The 16,282-nt window shown below is 42.7% G+C and overlaps 1 protein-coding gene across 2 annotated transcripts in view; it reads left to right on the forward strand.

The window, feature by feature from the left end:
• Positions 1-16,282, forward strand: part of LOC123769726 (SCO-spondin) — a 108,414-nt gene that overhangs the window by 25,919 nt on the left and 66,213 nt on the right. The window contains exon 1 of one of the 2 annotated variants that reach the window (XM_045760945.2): positions 14,609-14,797. The exons of the other annotated variant lie outside the window; for it this stretch is intronic. The gene's annotated coding sequence lies outside the window, so the exon portion shown is untranslated. Of the gene's footprint in view, positions 1-14,608; positions 14,798-16,282 lie in introns of those variants that run through there. 2 annotated transcript variants of the gene reach the window in all.

Genomic DNA, 16,282 nt, shown 5'->3' on the forward strand with positions numbered 1-16,282 from the left:
TTCACCGTTATGAACTTTGTTCTGCCAATGTATTTCATCACATCCATCTTGTACATAAAGTATTCCAGAGATGGCGTGAGTCCAGTGCTCCTGCACGCTCTGGTGCATGATCTCACCTGCTCCACATCCTGGTTAAGGCCGGCGGGACCTGTTACAAGTTCACCTCCTCACTGCTACTGTCCCGAGCTAGTTTTCTCCGACCGGAATTAAAGCAAATGGGGTGACTTCAGTAAATTTGTCCATTGACGGCCGCAATGTTTTGGTTAGTTCAGGATAGCTTCAACATTCCTTACCAGTGATATCAAAGGAAGAGCTCTATAGATTAACTATAAACTCTATGACTCCTCCATGATTTGAAGCTGGGCCGGGAAATCATACCCCTGACAACTCAGTACTATAACCATTTGCCCGAAACGCTATGCATGCTAGTGGCTTTACAAGAATGTTAATTCAATTTATTTTCTATATTCTCTGTTCCCCCCGATGTAACTTCTTGTTTATAAATAAATAAATAAATAAATTCAACCAGCGATTAATAAGCAATAGCTTGCTGAGTGATTATAGTACTGATCTGCAAGGTATATGGTTCTCTGGCAACCCAGGTTCGAGACCTGGAGGGGTCACAGATTTAGTCTCCCCCAACTCTCTTTCAAGTGGCTTCTTGGTTTTAGGAGAGTTCTTCATGAGTAAGTTGGATTAATAATATACTGTAAGAGAAAGAAGACTAGTAACTTGCTCATGAAGAACTCTCCTGAGACCAAACGAAGTCCCTTGACAAAAACGAATGTCGTCTATGCCTTCATATGCCCAATTGGGGGACTGTCAGCCCCATCGAAATCAATATATAGGCAAGACAACATCCCTTTCAAGACGCCTAACAGTGCACCAACAGCAAGCACCTAATAAAGAACATATAACTTCTATACATAGCCAGAAATATACTCAAACAGCAGCAAAACAATCGAGAGACACAGCGACAAGAGACGAGGCATTATACATCAAGCAAACCAAGCCACGCATCAATAGCCAACTTGCACCAAATTACTGTCCGCCAACTTCCAGAACACGAGGGAACACACAGCATACTGCCCCAGCCATCATGACCACAGGAGAGTGACAAGGTACAGTGGGCCTGTCAATGAGGTGCTTCTTGACCTCATCACCTTCACCTTATCACCTACACCTCATCCTCGGCTACATATCATGCAGCAAGACAATTTGTAATCTAAGGACTGACGATTTAAATGCGAGCTCAGTACACAGTACATGTCATTTCACAACCAAAGATTACGTTCATTTCAAAACATCTACCGCTAACGGCTTATTCATGCCCGTGCCACCACTTGGGTGGCTTAATCTTCATAAGTCAATTTGTAATGATTCCAAAGCTGCCTCTGACAATGTTCCCAAGAGTTAACGAAACGCAATTCAGCGTCAAGGCCAAATTAAACTATAAAAATTAATTCTGGAGATTTAATTTTCAACTTCCTTCCCAAGTGAAGAAAAGTGTAAGGAAAATAAAAAAACTCGGGCTAGATTCATTGTTCTCACCCTTACAGTCACATTTAATATATATATATATATATATATATATATAATATTAAAAGCCTATACTTGCATAAACCACAAGTGAAGATTAATATATATAATATTATATAATAACATACTGGAACATACCAGTTCCTATCCTCGCTTAATACTCATGAAATATTAAATTTGTCGAAGGTGATTTTCTGCAGAAACTCCAGAAAGAGGGACAGTTGAACCTGGCGTCCTCAGTCGGTGTGGGGTGACGAGGACCTGCTGAGGGTCAAGGCCGCCACAACAGGATCCAAATCACTGATGCAGATCTCACCAGATTCATCGACAATTATTTAAGTATATGCCAATTAACTTGAAAGATTCACCTGTTAGTCAGCAGGAAGAACATTACAAATGTATACTGTACTCTCGAGTAATTCGATATAATCATTAAAATGTATACATAATAACACGGTGTATATGTACGGAGTTTACTTTCGTTGTGTTTTGAATTCAGGAAGATGCTTCGTCGTTGGTCAGTAAGCCCTTGGGCATCCCTGGTAACCATAAGACCAACATCGCAATAGATTATATATACCCATAAGAGAGAATGGCTGTCTGTAAGCCAGACCCATGGGAAGAGCCTCTACCAAATTTGTAGGGGGGACTTGTCTGGGTAACACTACGGGCATAGGCTGGTTGGGCTAGGCCTTCACATGCCCACTTATTTAAGAAATATTATATTTATATAATATTTAACAGGTTACAGGTTATATTTAAGAAATATAACCAGTAACCCCCCCCCCACCCTCCTCCAATCTATGAGGTTGGAAATGTGTTGTCATGTGTTTAAATTACTCCCGCCGTTTACCCGCACATGTTCATGATTTGCTCTATATAAATGGAAATGTCTGTCTGTTCGAGGTTTGGAGGGGAGAGTAGGAAGGTAGAGAGAAGGGAAAGAGGAAGGAAAGGGAGTGTGAAGATGGGGGAAGAAAGGAGAGAGATAGTATCCTGGGCACTGCCGGGTACCTCTCACAATACATACATAAAATATATACATATCTTCTCAATGTATATATACACTTGAGAATGTATGGCAACCGCGGGCTGTGTTTAGGCCTGGCGTGTACTTACCTGCTGGATGGTCAGAAAGCTGTTGTGGTGGGTTAAATTGCCCTCCAGATGTTGACAGGACTACCACCACGCTAAACTAATCTATAACCTCTTTAGGTCACTATCATCCTTCCAACAAACTTGTGCCCGCCGGCACTCTGGACTTGAGAATGGTCCAGGACGGACCAAAACGTCGTGGTCCCTTCACCTTCTAGTGTGTGGTCTGGTCAATCTGCTTCGAACAAACACTCGGGTATAGGCCCAAATTCTAATAAAAAATGCCTATCGACTAACATGTTCCTTAATTAAAGCAGCAGTCTTCCCAGAGTTTAATCTATAAATATAATGTTATCCCGTATAGAGTTCAACATTAATAAGCTCATTTCATATACAATGAACTCTTGACTTTTTGATGTGTAGGGCCTCGCTGATGTCGAGTCTTCTGTTGTCGTTGTACCTGTCGATTATTTCTGTGTTGCTTGTTAAGATTTCTCTGGTGATGGTCTGGTTGTGTGAGGAGATTATATGTTCCTTGATGGAGCCCCGTTGTATGTGCATTATTAATCGTCTAGAAAGAAACGTTGTTGTTTTGCCTGTATACTGAGATCTTGGGGGCTTACAGTCCCCAAGTGGGCATATAAAGGCATAGACGACGTTGGTCTCTTTCAAGGCGTTCTGTTTGGTGTCAGGAAAGTTCTTCATAAGTAAGTTGTCAATTATATCTTCTGATTTGTGTCTGTGGGGATAACGTTCCTATTAATAATATCTTTCAGGACACTCTCCTCCGTTTTATGAGCCGTCGAAAAGAAGTTCCTGTAATACAGTCTAATAATAATAATAATAATAATAATAATATTTATTTAGGCAAAGGTACATACATAAAGAGATTTTACAAAGTTTGTTGGCTTTATAGATAGAGCTAGTACATACAATGCCTAAAGCCACTATTACGCAAAGCGTTTCGGGCAGGTCACTATCAGGTACACTATCACTAATAAGGGGTACAGGTGTTGTGTTAGTTGACTCTTCAGAGGTTGCATGGTGTGTCTCCTTCCTTTTAATGACGCCTTCAACATAATCGTTAGAGAAGCCGTTAAACACTAGGCCCGGCCTTACTCTACGAGGAACTCTGTAGAGTAAGGCCGTTGTATGTTGTTGTTGTTGTTCAAGATTCGCTATCTGGAACAAAAAGTTCCAAGTAGCACGAGCTATGGTGAGCCCGTAGTGGAATCGTCGTCATGCCGTTGTAAATGTCATAATAATAATAATATTAATAATAATAAGTTAATCATACAGTATATGAACCGAGAAGGAATATAATATATATATGTCGTACCTAGTAGCCAGAACGCATTTCTCGGCCTACTATGCAAGCCCGATTTGCCTAATAGGTCGAGTAATTTTCTTTATTTTAAAAATATTGCTTCCAATTGGTTCATTTGAAATAATATTATTATATTATGTTAAGAACATAAATTATTGACTTAGTTATGTTAGTTTAGGTTAGGTTAAGATAGGTTAGGTTAGGTAGGGTTGGTTAAAATATTAGGCTTGGTCATATATCTACGTTAGTTTTAACTCAAATTAAAAGACCTTAACACATACATAATGAAATGGATAGCTTTATCATTTCACAAGAAAAAAAATCTAAAAATATATATAAATTCAGGAAAACTTGACTTATTAGGCAAATCGGACCTTGCATAGTAGGCCAAATAGTGAATTCTGGCTACTAGGTACAACATATATATATATATATATATATATATATATATATATATATATATATATATATATATATATATATATATATATATATCCCTTCTCGGTTCATATACTGTGTGATCAACTTATAATAATAACAACAACTTTTACAACATATCTGAGCTCTAAAGTGACAACTTCCATATTAATAAAGACAACAAAATCAAAGTACCAGACTATACAATATATTTTGAGAACAAATATAAATAAGTTGCTTCTCATGTAATTTACATACATGACATTTTTGTACCGTAAATAAACAAACGAGGAGCAGCGTTAGGCCTTGGACAGAACCCATGATGAACCTCAGGAAGACTTTTTGTTCCACAGTCACTGTACTAAAGTGCCGCGCCTGGCTCAGGCAAACCAAGAGGCCGGCGGAGGGCTGAGAGAAGGTGGCGACCAGACTCGGGAATAAGAGTGAGAGGGAGTGAGAGAGGGAGAGGAGAGGTGAGGGAGGAACAGGGTAGAGAGAGAGGCCGAGGCGCGTCAAGGCTTCAGGGCCAAGGCCAGGCAAGCCACACACCTCCCTCACGCCACGCCGGTACACTCCCACTGTTGCTACTCACAAACACACAATATTTTCACCAGTTGATTGAAGGCCGAAGAAGAGGAGCCCAGGAGCTGAAACTCATCACCCTGACACACACCTGGGTGTACACATACACGCAGTCACGTGTGTACACTGATAGAATTACTCATAACAACAATAGCTTTCAGGACACTGAACTCATGAACACCTATTCCCTATTTAAGTTTAGAAAATCGGTGATTCGTGTTAATCAAGTGATTAACTCCACCCTGGGAGCCACCCGCCACCTCTTAATTACACTTGTAGGTAGTTTAACACTCCACACTCTCAGGTATCATCACATTTAACTCGAAATTTGTTTCTTGACAGGAAAAATAAACTTACCTTTTAACTGACTATAGAATGTATTACACTCATTCTAATTAATTATTACACTAATAAGTGTAATACATTCTATAGTTATTCACTTTTTTCTTCGCCTTGAAAAACGAACATTACTTTTGGAGAACTCCTCTTTCAACTAACCCCTGATGCGAGAATAATAGTTAGAGGAATAGAAGCCCTCCAGAAGATAATTAATACAGTATATGCTGTCATATTCAATGATATATATATTAGTATATTTTGGTAGCAGTCTTTCCTGTAGACATATATTATTAAATATGACCGTAAAAGTAAGATTAATAATTCTAACACGAATTTTCTCTATCTTTCTTATGTTTCTTTTCACTGTTGATGGTAATTCAAAGATCAATTCTCCAAAATTCATTTTTATTTCTAGTCTGACGCGACACTTGAGCGCGTTTCGTAAAACTTATTACATTTTCATAGACTTTAGTTTACAAACACACAACTGAAACTGAATAGAGCTTTACACATCTTCGAGGTTTATATCTACTTTTGGGTGAGGTGGATGAGGTGAAAAACGAACTTTCAACAATGGGTATGGTATATATATATATATATATATATATATATATATATATATATATATATATATATATATATATATTTAAACCTAGAAAGGGGGTACCACCTCTGGTGCAAGTGTAGGGACCCATAGCCTCGGAGAAGAAAATAAAGAGTACTCAGAGAAGACCTTGTGGATCCTCACTGAACACTTTGATATTTTCTTCTCCTACCACTCCTATTCTTTTGGTATGTGTGTGTATATATCTAACTTTATTTTAAAATTTCATTACACAAAGAGGGTTACAACATTGGTTACATGCAGGGTACAAGGCTGCTTGTCACAAGTTGTAGAGTTCCTCCAGCTCCTCAGATGGCGGGCAGGAACCATGGATGCAGTGAGCATTTCCTCTCTGGATCGCCACACTAAGGCGCTGAAAGAGAAAACTGGCGGCTCTAGGGTCTCTAGTCGTTTCAATTAGCTTGGACCCCCAACTCCTTAAAAAAAAACTAGCAGCACTTTTACCCCAGGTACCAAGTGTCTCTGAGGCAATGGGGACAAAATTGTAGTGGTGATCAAGGTCACTGTATTTACGTGACTCGGCTGCTTCCCGGTGATTGGCAGCACCTCCTGCCTGTACAACACTGAAGTTAACATAGGTGTTGGCTAAAGTTGAAACGCAAGTGTAGTCCCACACCAACTGTCTACCATTCTTCCAGGGGTTCACCGTGATCCCATCTGGCAGGCTCATCAGAGTTGCGGGGCATTAGGAAACGGGGCTCTCTCTCTCTGCTGGACAACCGGCTGTGGTAAGGCTTCTCTTAATAATGTTGTTAACCTCGCTGAGTCTTGCATGCCATCCTCATGTCCTTTGGCAGACAAGGCCATGCCCGCCGTACCTGTCGATCATTGCCTCGCCGCAAATACACCTGTATTCAGTGTGTATTGGGGCAGCGAGGCGGAGAGCAACAGCAATTCGGAGGGCCTGCGGTGTGAGACGGGTGCCGGTTGCTGACATTGGGGTTGCTAATAGGAAGTCACCTGCATGGGGAGCTGCTACAGCTTTAAGTCGGGCAGTGTCATGTGTTGTCGCAGCTTCTTGGTCGGCAATAGGGCGATCCCAGCTGGATTGCTTATGGGCTTCAGAATGCGGTGGTTGGGGTGCTGGTCCTGCGAGAGAGACCCATTTGGTTGTGCAGTCTGTGAAGCTGGGATCATGTATCCCAGCATGTTGAACTAGGTGCTCGGGTAGGATTTCCTTCACCAAGTTGTCAGACGCCACTGAAGAGGACAAGAACGCTGGTATCGCAATTTGTGTTGCTGTGCGCACGCCAAGGCCCCCGAGTCTGACAGGAAGGGAGGCCTGTTTCCACTGTGAGTCTCTGAGAGAAAGGTTGAGGGCTTTTTCTAGCACTGATTTCAGCAAGCTGTCGTACTCTTCTAATTTAATATTATTGAAAGATGGCGAACATCTTAGAAAGTGGGTCAGCCTGGAGAGGGACAAGCATCTGGTGATGAGGTAAAGTGCATCATGAGCATCGATGTCTTCAATCCTCTCGTTCATCCTCTTCAGGTCAGTGATCTTCTTACCAAGGACCCCGTCGATGGCATTCCTTCCAAGAGGAGCACCTAGGAGTGTGCTGTCCTCAGGGTTGGTTGTATGAATGTCAGGCAAAACAACCTTTATTTGCTCTATTATGTGCTGGTTGGTGGAGGTTATTTCGCACATATATAATTTCGCACATTATATATATATATATATATATATATATATATATATATATATATATATATATATATATATATATATATATATATATATATATGTCGTACCTAGTAGCCAGAACGCACTTCTCAGCCTACTATGCAAGGCCCGATTTGCCTAATAAGCCAAGTTTTCATGAATTAATGTTTTTTCGACGACCTAACCTAACCTAACCAAACTTTTTCGGCTACCTAACCTAACCTAACCTATAAAGATAGGTTAGGTTAGGTTAGGTAGGGTTGGTTAGGTTCGGTCATATAACTACGTTAATTTTAACTCCAATAAAAAAAAAATTGCCCTCGTACATAATGAAATGGGTAGCTTTATCATTTCATAAGAAAAAAATTAGAGAAAATATATTATTTCAGGAAAACTTGGCTTAATAGGCAAATCGGGCCTTGCATAGTAGGCTGAGAAGTGCGTTCTGGCTACTAGGTACGACATTATATATATTAATATATATATATGTATACACACAGCTGCAACAACACCACATGACACTGCCCGACTTTTTAAAGTATATGAAATTTTAAAGTATATGATGAAAGCTATGAACATTTAGATTTTCATATTATTATATCTTATGAGTACTTAAAATTATTAAGATATAACATACGGTTTTACTAATAATAAAATAGGAAAGGAATTAGTCTGAAAGAAATTAAGTGACGATTAATTAGTGACGGACTGTAGACACCTTCAACACACAGGGTGAGAGTGACGGACTGTGGACACCTTCAACACACAGGGTGAGAGTGACGGACTGTGGACACCTTCAACACACAGGATGAGAGTGACGGACTGTGGACACCTTCAACACACAGGGTGAGAGTGACGGACTGTGAACACCTTCAACACACAGGATGAGAGTGACGGACTGTGGACACCTTCAACACACAGGGTGAGAGTGACGGACTGTGAACACCTTCAACACACAGGGTGAGAGTGACGGACTGTGAACACCTTCAACACACAGGGTGAGAGTGACGGACTGTGAACACCTTCAACACACAGGATGAGAGTGACGGACTGTGGACACCTTCAACACACAGGGTGAGAGTGACGGACTGTGAACACCTTCAACACACAGGATGAGAGTGACGGACTGTGGACACCTTCAACACACAGGGTGAGAGTGACGGACTGTGAACACCTTCAACACACAGGGTGAGAGTGACGGACTGTGGACACCTTCAACACACAGGGTGAGAGTGACGGACTGTGAACACCTTCAACACACAGGGTTAAGACAAACTCATCAACAAACCCCGAAGATGATTCTCAAAATAGTTTTAGTGTCCGGGTTACCCCCTGATGACCTATGACCGCCGGTCACTCCGCCTCAAAAGTTAGATCTGATTCGTGACGTCACTGATGGTGACTTAAACTCAATAATTAGAATACTCTTGATATTGTATCCAGTACTATTATACAATACAATTTTAATGCAAAATGAATAAAGGCTAATTTTCTCTAAATTACTGAATACTATAGGATGATTCATTTTACGCAGCTATGAAGAAAGCGTTGGTTATTTCCACCGCGAATTCCCCTGGGGGTCAGGTCACCATGCGGCTCAGCTTCCCATTCTCTTTTGTCGATAAACCACTCTGGATAATTCTTACAACAGCCTAGTTTGTTACAGGATCACCTTCACTGTGAAATACTTTTGGAATAACTGAAGCATTCAGTCGTTAAACACGCAAAACATTTCTCACTAACACACATGTTCTCCATATTCCAACTTAGTAGATCTAAAATAATGCCAAAATTTACATAAAAATCATCGCAATGATTGTACAGTGATAAGGACGACCGCCTGCTACACCTGAGTCGGGAGAATTGCTGCAATATTTGCAGGTTGCAGCCTTGCATTACTAAACCGGACTATCATGTTTGGTAACGACCGTCCTGTCATTGATAAATTTATTGTCAGGAGGACGGGACAAGTCGCATGTCAAGGCCTTCTTACACTGAGACTGTTGTTACTGTGCGTCCGCAGGCCAGATGGACCAGGCTGTATAATGATGTCCCGTCGTTAGTATACTGCGTTGTTATAAATCCTTTATGTGTGTTAGTCATTCTGTTAAAATGACACGAATTTCTTGTTTTCCATATACTGCGTACAAAAGTAGTGTGCTGTTAGGTTTTGTCTTAAGTTCTTATTGTTCAAAATACGTTTATATATGATCTCCGTGATTGCATTATTGGCGAATTAGCAATACAAGAGAATAATGTAGACGATCATGAATATGGATTTATTTTTTTTAAATGATGAATGGGAAGCTGATTGAAAGTCGTGGCAAATGCAGTTCAGTGAACACAAAAGTTAATATCGAACTTTGGGGAAAATCAAGTTAATATTTACAATCGCATCCCAATCACAGGTCGAATCGTAAGTACTCTAAAATTTTTAAATATTATATTTTTGTAAATAATGTGATAACAAAGATTCCATTAACTTCGATAAAATTTAGAGGTGTGGTCAAATTGATCATTTGCAGCGTACCACAAATTATCGTCTGCTTGGGAAGATGTAACAGTTCTGAAAAGTACAAGCATATATTAATTTATTTTACCTTGGAAATAAATTTCTTGAGACAGTGTAGTGTGGCCTGTACTGTGTTCCTTCACCTAACGTCAGTGCTGCCCGCGACAAGTCCTCACCTCTCTCCTGTATATACCAGCACGTGTCAGCCACCAGACCCCAAAGTTATAGTCCCGCTCCTGTACTAGGTAAGTCCACCATGGGCTCACCATAGCCCGTGCTACTTTGAAGCTTCTGTTCTAAGTACCTGAATCTAAACCAACAACAATCCACGAGACCCACAGAACAGCCCGGCCTCCTAAAGTCCCCAACGTCAAGAAACTGTCGTACTATAGTGCCCTTATCCTAACCTACCAGAGAACACAAAACAGAAATCGGGACACTATATCAATTTCGCCAGTCGCTAACATTTTCTAGTACGACCATTTTTGGCCTTTGGTACGTCAAAATGCGACGCTCTGTTGGGACAGGTTCCACTGAAGGCATGTAATTGAAAAAAGTGAATTTGTGAAATAGTGCACTCGTATATATTTTATGTGGTTGTGTAACAGCATCTCTGTATGTACGTGCGCTTATGTATACTGTATAAGGGGAGTATGTGTGTTATGTGTCAGGAGGCGTGTACACACGTGTGCGTGTCAGGAGACATGTACACACGTGTGCGTGTCAGGAGGCGTGTACACGCGTGTGCGTGTCAGGAGACATGTACACGCGTGTGCGTGTCAGGAGACATGTACACACGTGTGCGTGTCAGGAGGCGTGTACACGCGTTTGCGTGTCAGGAGGCGTGTACACACGTGTGCGTGTCAGGAGACATGTACACACGTGTGCGTGTCAGGAGACATGTACACGCGTGTGCGTGTCAGGAGACATGTACACGCGTGTGCGTGTCAGGAGACATCTACACGCGTTTGCGTGTCAGGAGACATGTACACGCGTGTGTGTGTCAGGAGGCATGTACACGCGTGTGCGTGTCAGGAGGCATGTACACGCGTGTGCGTGTCAGGAGACATGTACACGCGTGTGCGTGTCAGGAGACATGTACACACGTGTGCGTGTCAGGAGACATGTACACGCGTGTGCGTGTCAGGAGACATGTACACGCGTGTGCGTGTCAGGAGGCGTGTACACGCGTGTGCGTGTCAGGAAGCGTGTACACACGTGTGCGTGTCAGGAGACATGTACACACGTGTGCGTGTCAGGAGGCGTGTACACACGTGTGCGTGTCAGGAGACATGTACACGCCTGTGCGTGTCAGGAAGCGTGTACACACGTGTGCGTGTCAGGAGGCGTGTACACACGTGTGCGTGTCAGGAGACATGTACACGCCTGTGCGTGTCAGGAAGCGTGTACACACGTGTGCGTGTCAGGAAGCGTGTACACACGTGTGCGTGTCAGGAAGCGTGTACACACGTGTGCGTGTCAGGAGACATGTACACACGTGTGCGTGTCAGGAGGCGTGTACACACGTGTGCGTGTCAGGAGACATGTACACACGTGTGCGTGTCAGGAGACATGTACACGCCTGTGCGTGTCAGGAAGCGTGTACACACGTGTGCGTGTCAGGAGGCGTGTACACACGTGTGCGTGTCAGGAGACATGTACACACGTGTGCGTGTCAGGAGGCGTGTACACACGTGTGCGTGTCAGGAGACATGTACACACGTGTGCGTGTCAGAAGGCGTGTACACACGTGTGCGTGTCAGGAGACATGTACACACGTGTGCGTGTCAGGAGGCGTGTACACACGTGTTCGTGTCAGGAGGCGTGTACACACGTGTGCGTGTCAGGAGGCGTGTACACACGTGTGCGTGTCAGGAGGCGTGTACACACGTGTGCGTGTCAGGAGGCGTGTACACACGTGTGCGTGTCAGGAGACATGTACACGCGTGTGCGTGTCAGGAGGCGTGTGCGTGTCAGGAGACATGTACACACGTGTGCGTGTCAGGAGGCGTGTACACACGTGTGCGTGTCAGGAGGCGTGTACACACGTGTGCGTGTCAGGAGGCGTGTACACACGTGTGCGTGTCAGGAGGCGTGTACACACGTGTGCGTGTCAGGAGGCGTGTACAAACGTGTGCGTGTCAGGAGGCGTGTACACACGTGTGCGTGTCAGGAGGCGTGTACACACGTGTGCGTGTCAGGAGGCGTGTACACACGTGTGCGTGTCAGGAGGCGTGTGCACACGTGTGCGTGTCAGGAGGCGTGTACACACGTGTGCGTGTCAGGAGGCGTGTACACACGTGTGCGTGTCAGGAGGCGTGTACACACGTGTGCGTGTCAGGAGGCGTGTACACGCGTGTGCGTGTCAGGAGACATGTACACACGTGTGCGTGTCAGGAGGCGTGTACACGCGTGTGCGTGTCAGGAGGCGTGTACACGCATGTGCGTGTCAGGAGACATGTACACGCGTGTGCGTGTCAGGAGACATGTACACGCGTGTGCGTGTCAGGAGACATGTACACGCGTGTGCGTGTCAGGAGACATGTACACGCGTGTGCGTGTCAGGAGGCGTGTGCGTGTCAGGAGACATGTACACACGTGTGCGTGTCAGGAGGCGTGTACACACGTGTGCGTGTCAGGAGGCGTGTACACACGTGTGCGTGTCAGGAGGCGTGTGTGTGTCAGGAGGCGTGTGCGTGTCAGGAGACATGTACACACGTGTGCGTGTCAGGAGGCGTATACACACGTGTGCGTGTCAGGAGGCGTGTACACACGTGTGCGTGTCAGGAGGCGTGTGTGTGTCAGGAGGCGTGTGCGTGTCAGGAGACATGTACACACGTGTGCGTGTCAGGAGGCGTGTACACACGTGTGCGTGTCAGGAGGCGTGTACACACGTGTGCGTGTCAGGAGGCGTGGGTACGTTCAGGAACACACTTCAAAATACCTCTCCAGGTTTTTATGGGCCTCTTCTCCCCCCTTAACCCCCCCCCCCCCAACCCGTCACCTTCACCTTGGGGTGATCTTCCTCCAGTGCCCCCTCGCGGTACTATGGTAATGCTCCTTAACACATTGCCACAACGTCTACTTCACTTTCTTGATCATTTAAATGATATGAACATAATATTTTACAAGTATTATTATCAGCATTACATTAAAAATAACAAAATTAATAATGGATATGTGTGTTACTGTGTAAACAGGCAGGCAGGGTAAACAACCATTCAAGGGAGACTAGCTCAGTTTAACCTTGGGAGAGAGAGAGAGAGAGAGAGAGAGAGAGAGAGTGAGAGTGAGAGTGAGAGTGAGAGTGAGAGTGAGAGTGAGAGAGAGAGAGTGAGAGTGAGAGTGAGAGAGAGAGTCGACAGCTTCCCTGGCGAAATGGGAAATTTAAGTGATCATTAAGAAAACATAATTACGCCATTAACTTATTTATGGTAAACATACATTGGTTTGGTGGTGAGCATAATGCTTTGTAACCTCTTGGGGTCATTGAGGCCATCGCAACTGCTTATACTGAACAAGCAACGAGTTAACTTTAATCTTAAACGAAGTCAGGACTATTTCTTGTAGCGACTGTGTGGTATTGGGCTTAATGTCTATTATCTTCTGGAGGGGGCTTGAGGCACCTACACGTGCTAAGTGACCAACCAGAAAGTATACTTTAGTTCTGATCATTGTCTACAGTCAGAGTAAACTCAGTGTATGCTTCTCGGTGCGTATATCGTGTGAGGTGATATACTCATGATACTCTTTACAAATGTGCTCTTTACTTATCAAAACATATTATTGAGAACTAATAAAATCGTTGTCTAATAATAAAATTCTTGAGAAAATATACTGAATAATTTTTTCATGTAGAAGAAAAAACACAATAGACGTAAACTGACGTCGCACGTAAGCAAAAATGTGAATAAAAATTCAATTTTAACATGGAATTCCCTGAAGCACAAATAACAAGCTTGAAAGACATAAATATTTGACTAATCCAATTAAGAATGACTAGGCTTCAGGCGTGAACCTTTCCAGGTGCAGTGGAGAGCCAGAGACAATAGGCTTCCCCCCACACATCGCTCACTCCTCCCCCCACCACCAACACCGCGCCCCATACCACTTCCAGGGTCAAGTTCACAGTCGACATGAGAAACCTTGAAGTCTGTCTCTGAAACACCATCCATAAAACTGCTTGCTGTGTCCAAAGAATAATGAAGACATTCACATTCGGACTGTACAAATAAAATGCGATTAGCATACAAAAAGGGAATTGGTCGGTGTGAATATTAAACTAGGCTTAGAGGTGCACAGGTGTGTGTGTGTGTGTGTGTGTGTGTGTGTGTGTGTGTGTGTGTGTGTGTGTGTGTGTGTGTGTGTGTGTGTGCGTGTGTGTGTGCGTGTGTGTGTGCGTGTGCGTGTGTGTGTGCGTGTGTGCGTGTGCGTGTGTGTGTGTGCGTGTGTGTGTGCGTGTGTGTGTGCGTGTGCGTGTGCGTGTGTGTAGTGGGGTTGGTTCATGAGCTCATCTTCAGTACACATCTTCGCCAGCCGCGGTGAGGCAGCTATACCTCGCTTGCCCGACGCCTCACATTACTTAGTGCGGATTATCTAAAGACCTGAATTGATTTCAGTTTAATATTCCATTGGAAGTTAATTGGAGACGTCACCCGTGCTGGATCAGATCATTGCATCACGTAAATACATTGCAAGGTGAGTGTTAGACTTGAGGCCAATCACACTGGAGTATTATTATAAGCCCATCCCAGTACTTTACTATCAGCAAGTTTAATTTAATCCAAAACTTAATATTCAGACATAATGTAAACTCTTAGTGTGTGTATATATATATATATATATATATATATATATATATATATATATATATATATATATATATATATATATATATATATATATATATGTCGTACCTAGTAGCCAGAACGCACTTCTCAGCCTACTATGCAAGGCCCGATTTGCCTAATAAGCCAAGTTTTCATGAATTAATTGTTTTTCGACTACCTAACCTACCTAACCTAACCTAACCTAACTTTTTCGGCTACCTAACCAAACCTAACCTAGAAAGATAGGTTAGGTTAGGTTAGGTAGGGTTGGTTAGGTTCGGTCATATATCTACGTTAATTTTAACTCCAATAAACAAAAATTGACCTCATACATAATGAAATGGGTAGCTTTATCATTTCATAAGAAAAAAATTAGAAAAAATATATTAATTCAGGAAAACTTGGCTTATTAGGCAAATCGGGCCTTGAATAGTAGGCCAAAAAGTGAGTTCTGGCTACTAGGTACGACATATATATATATATATATGTCGTACCTAGTAGCCAGAACGCACTTCTCAGCCTACTATACAAGGCCCGATTTGCCTAATAAGCCAAGTTTTCATGAAATAATGTTTTTTCGACTACCTAACCTACCTAACCCAACCTAACCTAACTTTTTCGGCTACCTAACCAAACCTAACCTATAAAGATAGGTTAGGTTAGGTTAGGTAGGGTTGGTTAGGTTCGGTCATATATCTACATTAATTTTACCTGCAATAAAAAAAAATTGACCTTATACATAATGAAATGAGTAGCTTTATCATTTCATAAGAAAAAAATTAGAGAAAATATATTAATTCAGGAAAACTTGGCTTATTAGGCAAATTGGGCCTTGCATAGTAGGCTGAGAAGTGAGTTCTGGCTACTAGGTACGACATATATATATATATATATATATGGGTGGTAGGAGAAGATAATATTAGTGTTCAGTGAGAAACCTCAAGGTCTCCTCTGAATACTTTTTATTTTCTTCTCCGAGGCTATGGGTCCCCACATTGGCACCAGAGGTGGTACCCTCACAAACTATATATATATATATATATATATATATATATATATATATATATATATATATATATATATATATATATATACTAAAGGGAAGAGGTACCTCTGGTTGCGTTTGTAGGGACCCACGACCTCGAAGAAGACGATATGTTACATCCAGGGGAGCATTGTGGGGCACCCACGAACACTCGAATTTTGTCTTCTCCTATCAGTGCCTCCTCTATATTTTGTACTTTGTCATTGTATTTTATTAAAACTTCATTACTCAAAATGGGTTACAACATTCGTCCCATGCAAGGTTCAAGGGTAGTTGTCACAGGTTGTCGAGTTCTTCCAGCTCCTCAGG

The sequence above is a fragment of the Procambarus clarkii genome, chromosome 45, assembly GCF_040958095.1.
Source record: "Procambarus clarkii isolate CNS0578487 chromosome 45, FALCON_Pclarkii_2.0, whole genome shotgun sequence".
Classification (NCBI taxonomy): domain Eukaryota; kingdom Metazoa; phylum Arthropoda; class Malacostraca; order Decapoda; family Cambaridae; genus Procambarus; species Procambarus clarkii.